The sequence below is a fragment of the Ahaetulla prasina genome, chromosome 2 (genome assembly GCF_028640845.1).
Source record: "Ahaetulla prasina isolate Xishuangbanna chromosome 2, ASM2864084v1, whole genome shotgun sequence".
Lineage (NCBI taxonomy): Eukaryota > Metazoa > Chordata > Lepidosauria > Squamata > Colubridae > Ahaetulla > Ahaetulla prasina.
In genome coordinates, this window is record NC_080540.1 from 273,676,486 (window position 1) to 273,689,554 (window position 13,069).

Consider the following 13,069-nt stretch of genomic DNA (forward strand, 5'->3'; position numbering starts at 1 on the left):
GGCACCTGGAGGAAACTGTCTATCTAGACCCGTTCCAGTCTGGCTTCCGACCCGGTTATAGCACGGAGACGGCTTTGGTCGCGTTGGTGGATGACCTCTGGAGGGCCAGGGACAGGGGTTGTTCCTCTGCCTTGGTCCTATTAGATCTCTCAGCGGCCTTGATACCATCGACCATGGTATCCTGCTGCGCGGTTGGAGGGATTGGGAGTGGGGGGCACCGTTTATCAGTGGTTCTCCTCCTATCTCTCTGACCGGTCACAGACGGTGTTGACAGGGGGGCAGAGGTCGTCCTCGAGGCGCCTCACTTGTGGGGTGCCTCAGGGGTCGATTCTCTCGCCTACCCTGTTCAACATCTATATGAAGCCGCTGGGTGAGGTCATCAGTGGTTTCGGGGTGAGTTACCATCTGTACGCTGATGATACTCAGCTGTACTTTTCCACCCCGGACCACCCCAACGAAGCGGTTGAAGTGCTGTCCCGGTGCCTGGAAGCTGTACGGGTCTGGATGGGGAGAAACAGACTCAAGCTCAATCCCTCCAAGACGGAGTGGCTGTGGATGCCGGCATCCCGGTACAGTCAGCTGCATCCGCAGCTGACTGTTGGGGGCGAGTTAGTGGCCCCAAAGGAGGTGGTTCGCAACTTGGGCGTCCTCCTGGATGGACGGCTGTCCTTTGATGAACATCTGGCGGCCGTCGCCAGGAGGGCCTTTTACCAAGTTCGCTTGGTTCGCCAGTTGCGTCCCTTCCTTGACCGGGATGCCTTATGCACGGTCACTCACGCTCTGGTTACGTCTAGGCTGGATTATTGCAATGCTCTCTACATGGGGCTGCCCTTGAGGTGCACCCGGAGGCTGCAGTTAGTCCAGAATGCGGCTGCGCTGAGTAGTAACGGGAGCCGTGGCTCCCATGTGACATCGCTGCTCCGTAGCTTGCACTGGCTTCCTGTGGTCTTCGGTGCGCTTCAAGATTCTGGTAACTATCTTTAAAGCGCTCCATGGCTTAGGACCCAGGTACTTACGAGACCGCCTGCTGTTACCCTTTGCCTCCCACCGACCCGTACGCTCTCACAGAGAGGGTCTCCTCAGGGTGCCGTCCGCCAAACAATGTCGGCTGGCGGCCCCCAGGAGTAGGGCCTTCTCTGTGGGGGCAGTGACGCTCTGGAACGAACTTCCCCCTGGCCTGCGTCAAGTGCCTGATCTTCGGACCTTCCGTCGTGAGCTCAAAACATATTTATTCATTAAAGCGGGACTGGCATAATTATTGATGAATTTTAATTGGGTATTCTTATATTTTTAAATTTTAAATCTAAATTTTAATAATTCAGCCTTTTAAAATTTGCTCTTTTTAACTGTTGTTTTAAATTGTATATATTTTGTTCTTATTCCGGCTGTACACCGCCCTGAGTCCTTCGGGAGAAGGGCGGTATAAAAATCTAATAAACCATAAACCATAAACCAACCATAAAATAGAATTTAGTGGCAATTTATTATAACTTTCAGAGACTCCACTTTAACAATTCTTGTATATATACCATAACAACAAAAAATTATGTCAATATCTGTGGACCTCTGATAACCTGTTAAGAGTGTAGGAAAGCAATGTAGAATAAACATTTTCATTTGGACAAAACATCTTCTAGAAATGGCAGACAAAGAAATGTATAGCATTATCTGAAAATTAAGTTCTAGCATTCATGGATTTGATTCCTTGCCTTCTCTCACTTCTCCCTTTACCCATTCTTTGCTTTGTATGTTTATTTATGACGCTAAGGATATAATGACTAGAGAAACAGAGATGGTATAACTAAGGCTTTATCATTTTAAGAACAGAAAGTGTTTAAAATTTCAACTATGCACTTAAAATTGAATAACTAAATCAAGTAAAATGTTCTTTCACTTTTTTTTTTGTGTTTGTTTACATTTATACCCCGCCCTTCTCCGAAGACTCAGGGCGGCTTACAATGTATAAGGCACTTCCTGATTATTCTCTAATATTTTATTAATATTCCTAACTGCTATATTTATTTCAATAAAAAACCCAACTTAAATATTACTTGTTAAATAATTAAATGCGGTGTCCATGCAGTCATGCTTACCACTGGATTATGATTTTCTCCCTGTTGCTTCTTCCCTGAGCTTTCAAAACCAACATTCTGTGAAAAGAGAAATAATAACTTTGGTCAAAACTATAACTCTATACAATATTCTACAACCTTTCATTTATTTTTGCTAATACTTCCCCTTTTTAAAACATTAACCAAAATAAGCTATAGATCAAACACCAAAGTGCAGTAACAATTTTAAAAGATATTAGGATATGTACTATAGAAGAAAATCTATAAAAAGACCTAAAATACAGTCATTTGCTACCTAGTGAGGGTATTTCACAGAAAGGGAGCTATCAAACCAAAGTTTAGGTCCCGTGTTCAAGAATATTGCATCTGTATTCCAACAATGGCTTCATATTCGGGTAGGTTTGTACTACATAAGGCAACTCAATCAAACCTTTTATGTGAAACAGATAAACAGGACAGATATGTCAAGTTATGCCAATAAACAACAGTGCCCAGCTTCAAGGCTAAAAAGCAAAGATCAATCATGGGAAGGCTAAGAGACAGAAGAGACAGAATTGAACTATGGTTACTATACAAATGCATGTTGTATGTCTGGTTGCCATTACCTGTTTCAGGGCTTCTTCCTAGTATGCAGTAGCTAACCACTTTATGTTAAGGAGAGAACCTACATCTTAATCAACCTCTACTAAGACAAATGCTAAAGAAACTTTGCCAAAAGCTTGTCAGTAAGTCTAACAATTTAGAATGTTACAGCTCACTACAAAGGCTTTGCACCAATTCCAAAAACTGACTAGAAACTAGTGGAACTACGTTCTGTTCAAAAACATCCCTTTCCAATTAGCAGCCCTGCTCCCCTATTGGGGCCAACTCACGGCAGCCCGAAATAGAAGGTATTATGATTATCTCCTACGCCGTTTAATATACAATCACAGGGAAGGATTATTCCCAGATTTAAGCTACCGTAATTGTCATCTACATGCTAATGAGAGAGATTCCTCTCAATTTCTCCATTGCTATCAGTTTGACATTGAGTATCTCCAAGGCCCCTGAATAATTTCAGGAAGTAAAGGAATGTATATGCAGTAACAAATGCAAAGAAAACTGAATTCCAAGAGACAGCCATGCTTTCAGGATTTGCATCATGATAATCACCTGATGCAGCACTCTGGTTATTATCAAGTCTAAAGGCTACTGGAATTGATCGAATTGTCTACAAAAAATATGGCAAGCAACAGAAGAAACAGTAAAAGATGTAACCAAACTGTGACAGCAATAAAACTGCCATTAAAAAATTGTGCCTGGCCGCATTGTGTCTCAATTTACAATCAAAATTCCAGTCCCAATTGTGGTCCTACATCAAGGGCTACCTGTAATGCTTAACCCAAACATAAAATGCTACAGTAATAGTGCCAGCTATTCTGCTTGACAAATAGATAAAATTCTGCTTGACAAAAATTTGTATTTTGTACCTAAGACAACGTGTATCTATGTAAAAATGCAAAATGAGAATACTAACCACATGACAGAATTTAACCTTGAACAGTTATATCATCTGGGATCGAATATAAGAAATGAACAGTAGGGAATGCCATACTGCACACAATTAATTATTGTATCTCTCAAAGATTGGATTCTTTTTCATATACCTAAAAATATTAAAGGCATTCTGCAGTTATTTCATCCAAGATCTAATCCTAGGTAATTTTATGGGGTGTAATGTTATTTTAAATTTTCTGGCAAATTTGAATCAAGTTTTTTAAGGGTTGTTTTAATTCATGTGTATGTTTCTGTTTGTATTTTATTTGCCTGTTCACCGTCCTGAGTCCTTCGGGAGAAGGGCAGTATACAAATTAAAACGTTGTTGTTGTTGTTGTTGTTGTTGTTATTATTATTATTATTAAAATTGTTTTTTTTCTTAGTAATATATTAAATTTTAAGAATAGAGTGAAGACTTCCCCCCTCCTCCCAATCAGGGCAAGTTGGTTGGGCTGCTTTGCAACTTCAAACAGCAGTTCTAGACGAGTATTTCATTAAATAGCTACAATTTACTGGTACAATTTAGAATCATTAGTTCCATCAATTATAACAAATTATCCTGAGGCAGCATGGCAGGCCCAAACCATGATATTGCAAGTACATTTCTCAGATAAGGTTCTTATGCTAGAATGCAGAGTTGACCTTTTGCCAAACAAATTACTTTTCATTCAAGGAAAGAAGTTTTATATTGATAAAATCTAGCCACAAAACATAATTTCAATAGCCTTCTGGCTTATCCATTTGGGCTTTTGGAAACTGTAGATTGGCAATAATGTTCTTTGTAGAGATAGTTAACTTTTTCCTTGCAACCCAACTACTGCTGTTTTATGTTCTCCCAATGGTGGCATCATGAACACATTCACCAATGCCTTTGCACAGCTTATGTTGTGCATCAGTTGCACCCATTCCTAGATCAGGGGGCTCTGTTTACAATCGTTCATCCCCTAGTCACCTTCAGTTGGACTACTGTAATATGAACTATATGGGGCTAATTTGAAGAACTTCGGGAAGTTTAATTGATACAGAAGGTAATAATAATAATAATAATAATAATAATAATAATAATAATAATAATAATAATAATAATAATAATAATAATAATAATAATATAATTTTTATACCGCCCTTCTCCCGAAGGACTCAGGGCGGTGCACAGCCAGATAAAATCAACAATCAATAAATACAATATAAATAAAAACAGTACTAAAAAACTTATTAAATTGGGCCCCTGAATTAAAATACATAAACCATAAAACCCATTTAAAATTACAAATATTAAAACTAATTCTATGCCAGTCCTGCGCGGAAGAATAAATACATCTTCAGCTCAGGGCGGAAGGTCCGGAGATCAGGAAGTTGACGAAGTCCTGGGGGAAGTTCGTTCCAGAGGGTAGGGGCCCCCACAGAGAAGGCCCTCCCCCTGGGGGTCGCCAGCCAACATTGTTTGGCTGACGGCACCCTGAGGAGGCCCTCCCTATGGGAGCGCACGGGTCGGTGGGAGGCAAATGGTGGCAGAAGGCAGTCCCATAAATAACCCGGTCCTAAGCCATGGAGCGCTTTAAAGGTGGTAACCAACATAATGTAGGTGGTTACATCTGCTTCTAAAACAACATGCGTCATATCTTTACTGCATTGGTTGCCATTTTCTTCCATGTCCAATTCAATTTGTGGGTTTAATCTTTTCAACCCATCATGGCATCAGATCAGATTATCTAAGGGGCCATCTTTATCCAATTACATCTGCCAGCCCCATTAGATCTGGCAGAGAGGGCATGCTTTGAGTCCCATCTGTTAGGAACTTATAGTTGGCAGGTCCCAGGTGGGCTTTCTCTGCTGGTACCCACCTTCTGGAACACTTTCCTTCACAAAGTAAGGTTAAGTCTCACCCCTGTTAATATTCTGTAAGTCCGTTAAAATCTGGTTATGTCATTTGGCTTGGAATCCCAGAAGAGGGGTGATATTCAAAGATAGCGCCATCATTATGCTTAATCCTGTGTGTAGTGGTTTGTATTTTAATAATAGCTCTTTCATTTTATTAATAGCAGTTTATGTCTTTGTTTTATTTAAATGCCATACATCACTTAGTCAATTCTTGTGAGATGGGTGGCCATATACATTTCATACATAAATAAAAATGCAAGAGAAGCTTTTAGTTCCTTTCATTGGTGGGATCTATACAATCAGCCTGAAAGTTATTTGTGGAGTCCAAACTTTTTGGAAATACTTTTGTATAATATTTCCCAACTTGTGAGACATCAATAATTTTTGTTGGAGGACCTCAGTAATATCCTTTGAGCTATGGTACACTTCCACATACCGTATTTTTATAAGATGAGACTTTGAAGATGAATAGCCAAAATTCTATTATTTTTTATAAGGCAGGACCTTCTACATTTACATCTGATTATCATACCAGTGATTGAACACATGACTTTAATTTCCTCTTCAAATAAACTGATAATCCTAGAGGTTTAAATTCATTTGCCACACAAAAATATTTAGGATAGGATCATTTTCCTCAATAAATGAACAATTATGATGTTTTTGACCCATTTGTTAAATTGGGACTGGTTTTAGGGTAATTTTATCCAGAAATATTAAAATTCAAAGGAGTTGACAAACTTTTAAGCAGCAATGTATGTAACTGGTTTTATATGGAATACATTCTTATAGTCTACTAAAAACAACTTCCTCACCACCAAAATCCAGAACATTTCCAAAAGTTGCTGGTGACATCATTTTTAAAATTTCAAAATAAAATGTTATGGATTTAGTAACATATAAAAATGTAGTTCTGAGAACACTGCAGCTTGTTTTACAGTGCCCGGAAAGTAAACGTTATTGACCACTATCAGACCTACTTGTACTGTAATAAGACACATGTAAGGTTGCACATCAAATTCCTAAATTCAAAGCTTGTAGGCAACAGATGAGGGTTTTTGTTTTTCCATTGCAACTAACTACGGAACAGTTATTTAGGGATCTTCCTTCAAAATACATCCTGAGGCCCTTCATATCCTTCTGCACTATTATTTTTAAAATGCTTCCAAAGTCGCTGCTTACTTGTTGCATTCAAAGTTTAATTTCCTGAGTATCCCATAACTACTTCCCTTCTGCTTTTTTTTAAAGGTTGACTCCATTTGTTTTATAATTAGCATCATTTTAACAAAACTTTACACTTGAATATAAATTCACCAATGGAACCTCCTTCCACTTAGAATGATTCCCATAGGATATAAAACCCTTGTTTTGGTGTTATTATCTATTGTGTCTTGAGATCTGTAATTAGAATAGTGGTTCTGCCTGTAATTAAAAGGGGGGGGGGGAATAACTATTTGGCCCAGACAGACAGAAGTGCATTGTGGTATCTGGCAGTTTTTCTCACAAGCCAGGCCTTTAACTTCATGTTCCTGGCAAAGGCCACTAGCTGATAATTGTATCTGCTTCCTGAACGTGGAACTTAAAAGAATTTATTCTGCTTCACTGGATTGCTTAGAAGCCTTTGGGCAGAGGGCATCCCACTTATATTTATTTTATTGCATAGATGGATTCTATAGCACTTTTACAGTGGAAAGTGCCTAGCTCTTGTCAGACGTTTTGCCTATGAAATGAATAGCATTTTCCTTTCATGTCAATATACTCTTTCTAAGCACTTCAGTTCCAAATTTAATTTACTATTGCATTTAATACACTGCTATCTACTAAACAGAATACTTTACTTTATTGTCATTACACCTAGCACAACAAAATTAAATGCCATCTTCAGTGTTGTTGAGTTCAATTATTCCAAGGGTGTCAAACTCAATTTCATTGAGGGCCGCATCAGGGTTGCGTTTGATCTCAGGGGGCCGAGTGGGCTCAGCTGGGGTGACCATGGCTGGGGTGGGCGCGGCCAGCTCAACATCCTGCAGCCCTCTGAGCTGCAACTTCCCACTGAGTTTTTGCTGGCAGAGGCACCGCGAGTCGGTCCTTCGCTGTTTCCAGGGCGGCCCCATGGCCAGCTCTAATCACCCTGTGGGCCAGATCCGGTCCGTGGGCCTTGATTTGACATCCCTGAATTATTCCATCAAATCAAATCAGTTTATTACAGCCATGAGGCCAATATAGTTAGTCCTCAACTTATGACTGGTTGTTGAACAACCTTTTAGTTATGGTGAAATGGGTGAGCTGTTCAGTTTTTTTAACCTGGATTGTGCTGGGAAGAATATCAGTGTTATGACGGAATGTGTAACAGACCCTGGGAAAATAGAGGGACTATTGCAAAAGAGATAAAGGTAGTCCTTAGTTAAGGACTGCAGTTGGTAACTATTGCTAAATGATATGGCTATAAAATGAAAAATGATGAGATTTGTGACAGCAATTCTGTTGTTAATCAAATCATATGGGACTATTAAGTGTGATGTCACATGACAGTGACCTGCGACTTCTGCCAGCTTTCCCAATGGTTTTACTGATTGGAATCTGGCAGTGAATGTCATAAATAGCCAAACTGGGTGACCAAATTGGTATCATGTGACCAAGGGGAATGCTATAACAGCTTCAACTTCAAGGAATGGTCATCTCTTTGTTCAGCAATGTTGTAACGCTGAATGGTCACTAAATGAATGGCTGCAAAGCAAGAATTACCTGTACTTCAACCTGTTCTGACCTAGGCTTCCTTAGAAAGTATAAAGCACAATCTTAGTCCTGCAAAATCTTTTATATACGACTGTAAATTACTTTTATTTACAGTCTGCAAGGCTTGATAAACAGTCTTTCAGAGGAAGGTTAGCGATACTCAACTATCTCACATGGAACGCTGCCAGAAAGCTAATTTCCAGATGCAGGGCAAGGCCAAACTTGGCAGAGTCACAAACAGAATTTTCAAATCTTGAATCGGCCAGATGAACTAATTGCTTCCTGCAAAAGCTCATGTCCCATTCACTCTTCTATTATGTCTTATGGGAGAGGCCAATCATCTCCAAATCTTACGCCCAAGTCGACCCTGTTTTTTTAATTGTTCTTATTGTCTGGCAGCTCTGCACATGCACACACTGGGAACAGGCTTCTGCTGTTCTGCCTTGCTGATGTCAGACTCCAGAGGCTGCACATAACTGCACATAACTGCCTTGGCCCCCTCTCTGCCTCCGATGCAGAGCCCTCGTCCGAGCTTTCCCCAGCCCCCAGGACTGTCCCAAGTTCCTCCCCAACCTCCCCACTGTCCAATTCTGCTGCCAGCTTTGCTGGCTGCCGGTGGGCCACAACACAGCCCAGGGGAGGGAGAAGCATGAGAAAAGGGATTCATAGCGACTCTGCCTCCATTACATTAGATAGAAGTTGAGTGGGAGAATTTAACAAGCTTCCAAGGTTCTGCTTACTGGCAATAAAAAATCTTTCCAAAAATTTATGTGGCTTTTGTTTTCAGACTAAGCCTGCCAGAAGAGACGTGCTACTGCACATTAAAAGTGTGAGAGAAATGAAATCATTTTATTTCGTATAAGTAGCCCTCAACTTATGACCACAATGGAGCCTGGAATTCTAGCTGTAAGTCGTTGCATTTATAAGTCGAGACAACATGTGATTGGATTTATTTTATGACTGTCGTAAAGAGAGAAACTAATTGTTAAGTGAATCCATTTCTCTGAATGGGCATTTTTTGCCAGAAACTGGCAGAAAACGTTGGAAACGGACAAAAAATATCATCATGTGACCATGTACAATGCAATTGGTTGCAAAAGCGTGCCACTTTCCAAATACCTGAAACACAATCACTTGACCCTGAGTGTGTGTGTGTATGTGTGTGTATGTGTGCGTGGCAGCCATCATTCTGAGGAAGGAGCTTTTCTATTGCACTGCTGAAAAATTTTGGAGAAATCAGCCATGAAGTAAAATCCCATCAGAAAACACATACAGCACAATTTTGCAGTTAAAAGAAAAGAGAATGAACAAATATTGTACTGTTATACACTTTCTTACATTTATGAATGATCAGGCCTGTATATTCAAATGTCATAAATTTTAATATGAAAAAGTAACTTATTAAAGTATTCCTCAACGAGATTGTGTTGCTAGCTTAAACGATGAATCAATTTTTTTCATTCTAAATTGAACATTCCATTTTTAATAAAATATTCTACAGGTTCAGAAAATAAAACATATAACACACTAACCACAAGTTTAATTTCTATTACCTTCCCTCTTACAATACTACAGAACTGGAAAAGATGCCAAAAAAGTTCATAAAAATCACTGAAGGTGCAACTGCAACTTTATGAAATCTCAGACATTAGAAATTTTAGTCAAAAAAAGACAGTATAATGATGGAACACAAAATCCTGAACCATATGAAAAGTCTTTCTTCCAACCTAACAATGTTGAAGGAATATTAAAATGTGGGAATCTTCAGCTAGAAGAGGAAGCATTTCTATATACATTGTAGACAGTTCTGCTAGTTACTATTTATGCAAGCATCAAGTTACTTTTCCAATCTTGCCTATATCAATTTCATTCTTCTGGCCATGCATTGAAAAATCATGTAAATTGATTTCCAATTTAAAAAGAATTTTTAGATTAGAAAATCTCTATTTTCAATGTATTATAATTAAACAGATGGTCTGTGAGTGCTATATATATTCCATCCAAGTTATTTAAAATTTACTAGCAATGAAGAAAACTTTAAGCTTATCTTAAATAAAATCTGTCAGCTATAATGACAGAAATAATTCCTAGATGAAATCAGTTTTCCCTCTGTTACCAGCCTGAAGAATACCAACCCATCATGCAACCACCACCCCCAAAAAATTTTAAAAAAAAAAAACCTGCTTACCCACTTCATTAAAAAATATATAATACCAAGAACTGTTAACTCTATGCATTGCTTTTTAAAATGTTCAAGCTCACAAAACAGGATGTGGTTCCCTTGACTGAAAAGACTATTACTGAGAAAAAATATATTTTGTTTCATTTTTCTTTTTATTTTGCTTACTTTATATTACCAAAAACAATTCTATTGAACTCCCAGTTTCAAGCAGCAGACACATGACCTTAAATTTGTTTTATATTTATAGCTATCATTCCCCAGGTGATTTATACCATTCAGATTAATTTCAATGAAAGACTGCCATTTGCCCAAAGCCATCCTATAAGCTTTGGCAGCCAAGTAAAAATTTAAACCTGACTAAGGTGCTGCAAATATATTTAAAATAGAAGCATGATTATTGTTAAAAGCTCCTGCTCTAATATCTTGCCTCCCAAAGTTCTTTCAACCATGTGGTTTTGGAGTTCCTTATGTTCTTCCGTTTGTAGATTCTTGACCTAGTCCACTGAACTACTCAGATGGTTGAGAAAATAAGAAAAAATGAGTTTCCTCATCAGGGAGAAATGACATACTGATTTTATAAAATTAAAAACAACTTTTCAATTAATGATGTGCATAAAGTTAAAAATTCTGTGTAAGATCATCCAATAGTATGGATTAAGATATTATCAATATGCTGATGATATTTAGCTTTACATCTCCATTCCTGGTGATTCAAGCAATGATGTGGCTGCCCTTTCTCAACGCCTGGAGGCTACAGGGGTCTGGATGGGCATCAACAGGTTTCATTTGAACCCAGGAAAGACGGTGGATGCAAGTGACCTCAGAATCTGGTTATCATTGTTCTGGATGGGTCTGGACAGACCTGTTGTGCACCATGGGGATCCTCCTGTACTTTCAACTCCTGCTCAAAGAGCAAGTGGTAGTCATGGCTAGGAGGGCCTTTGCACTCTTACCTTTTATCATGAGATCCTGCACATGGTCACTCATACCCTAGTCTTTTCTTAGCTAGATTACTGCAATACATTCTACATAGAATATACAGCTGGTTATAGAATGGAATGGACTGGACTGGACTGGACTGGACTGGACTGGAATAGAATAGAATTTTTTATTGGCCAAGTGAGATTGGACACACAAGGAATGTGTCTTGGTGCATATGCTCTCAATGTACATAAAATAAAAGATACATTCATCAAGAATCATAAGATACAACACTTAATGATAGTCATAGGGTACAAATAAGCAATCAGGAAACAATCAATATCAATATAAACTGTAAGGATACAAGCAACAGTTAGTCATAAGGAGATGGGTGATGGGAATGATGAGATTAATAGTAGTGCAGACTTAGTAAATAGTTTGAGGGGATTATTTGTTTAGCAGAGTGATGGCATTCGGGAAAAAACTGTTCTTGTCTCTAGTTGTTCTGGTGTGCCTTGCTCTATAGCGTCGTTTTGAGGGTAGGAGTTGAAACAGTTTATGTCCAGGATGCGAGGAGTCTGTAAATATTTTCACAGCCCTCTTTTTGACTCATGCAGTATACAGGTCCTCAATGGAAGGCAGGTTGGTAGCAATTGTTTTTTCTGCAGTTCTAATTATCCTCTGAAGTCTGTGTCTGTCTTGTTGGGTTGCAGAACCAAACCATACAGTTATAGAAGTGCACATGATAGACTCAATAATTACTCTGTATAACTGTATCAGCAGCTCCTTGGGCAGTCTGAGCTTCCTGAGTTGATGCACACAGTTCTGGGAGCCCCTAGGATTGCACATATAACACCTTTATTGAACAAGCTGCATTGATTACCAGTTAGCTTCTGGATCCAATTCAAGGTGTTGGCTGTTACTTTTAAAGCCCTATATGGCATGGATCAAAAGTATCTGCCCCACTTGTCCCAATCGAAAAGGCCTGCTATATATTCCATCTGCTAAGGAATTTTGGCTGGCAGGGTCAAGGAGAAGAGCCTTTTCTGCTGTGGCCCCATCCCTAGGGAACACACGATCACCAGAAGTGAAAACTGCTCCCTAACCTTTTGATCTTCTGGAACGCTATTAAAACTGGCCTTTGCCAGTTGGCTTGGGGCTGGGGGACAGGGACACTGCAGGTGGTTGATGGGATCAGAAGACCTGTTTCCCTTGAATAATAAAACCGTGGAACCCACTTTCACATTATGTTTTAGAATTCAGCTAGAAATTTATTTCAGCAAATGCACCCATTAATTTTCAAAGCATTTAAACTGCACATCGCTAAATCCATGGAACTAGAAATTAAAATTTGTAGAAATTTTCAAAATTTATGTTGCAATTTTCATGTATTGCTATAAAAATCTGAATGAATTAATTTCAGTTCAATGTTTTAGAAATCTGAATGTAGCTCAAATCTAGGTGCAGTTATTTAGAATAAAATTTCTCTAACTTCAATAGAATTATTTAAATTATGACAATTGTCAGTGGATTAAATTTTATAATCTATATCAACCTGAATTTAATGTGTTAATGCATAATCAGTCATTAAAGAACCACTGAAACATCTAATTTTGTTTAATTTGTAAACGCTAACTATCACAGCTCTTAAAACGTTCACAACAATTAACACTTTAAAATAGGATGTGTAGGCTGTCAGTGGCCAAGGGCAATACAATTTCAAAATTTAATAGTCAAGAGG

General features: G+C 38.8%; 1 protein-coding gene across 2 annotated transcripts in view; it reads right to left on the minus strand.

Moving 5' to 3' along the window:
• ERBIN (erbb2 interacting protein) overlaps nucleotides 1-13,069 on the minus strand; it is an 86,215-nt gene that overhangs the window by 57,241 nt on the left and 15,905 nt on the right. For both annotated transcript variants that reach the window (XM_058169509.1, XM_058169510.1), the window contains exon 2: nucleotides 2,094-2,150. The gene's annotated coding sequence lies outside the window, so the exon portion shown is untranslated. The remainder of the gene's footprint in view (nucleotides 1-2,093; nucleotides 2,151-13,069) is intronic.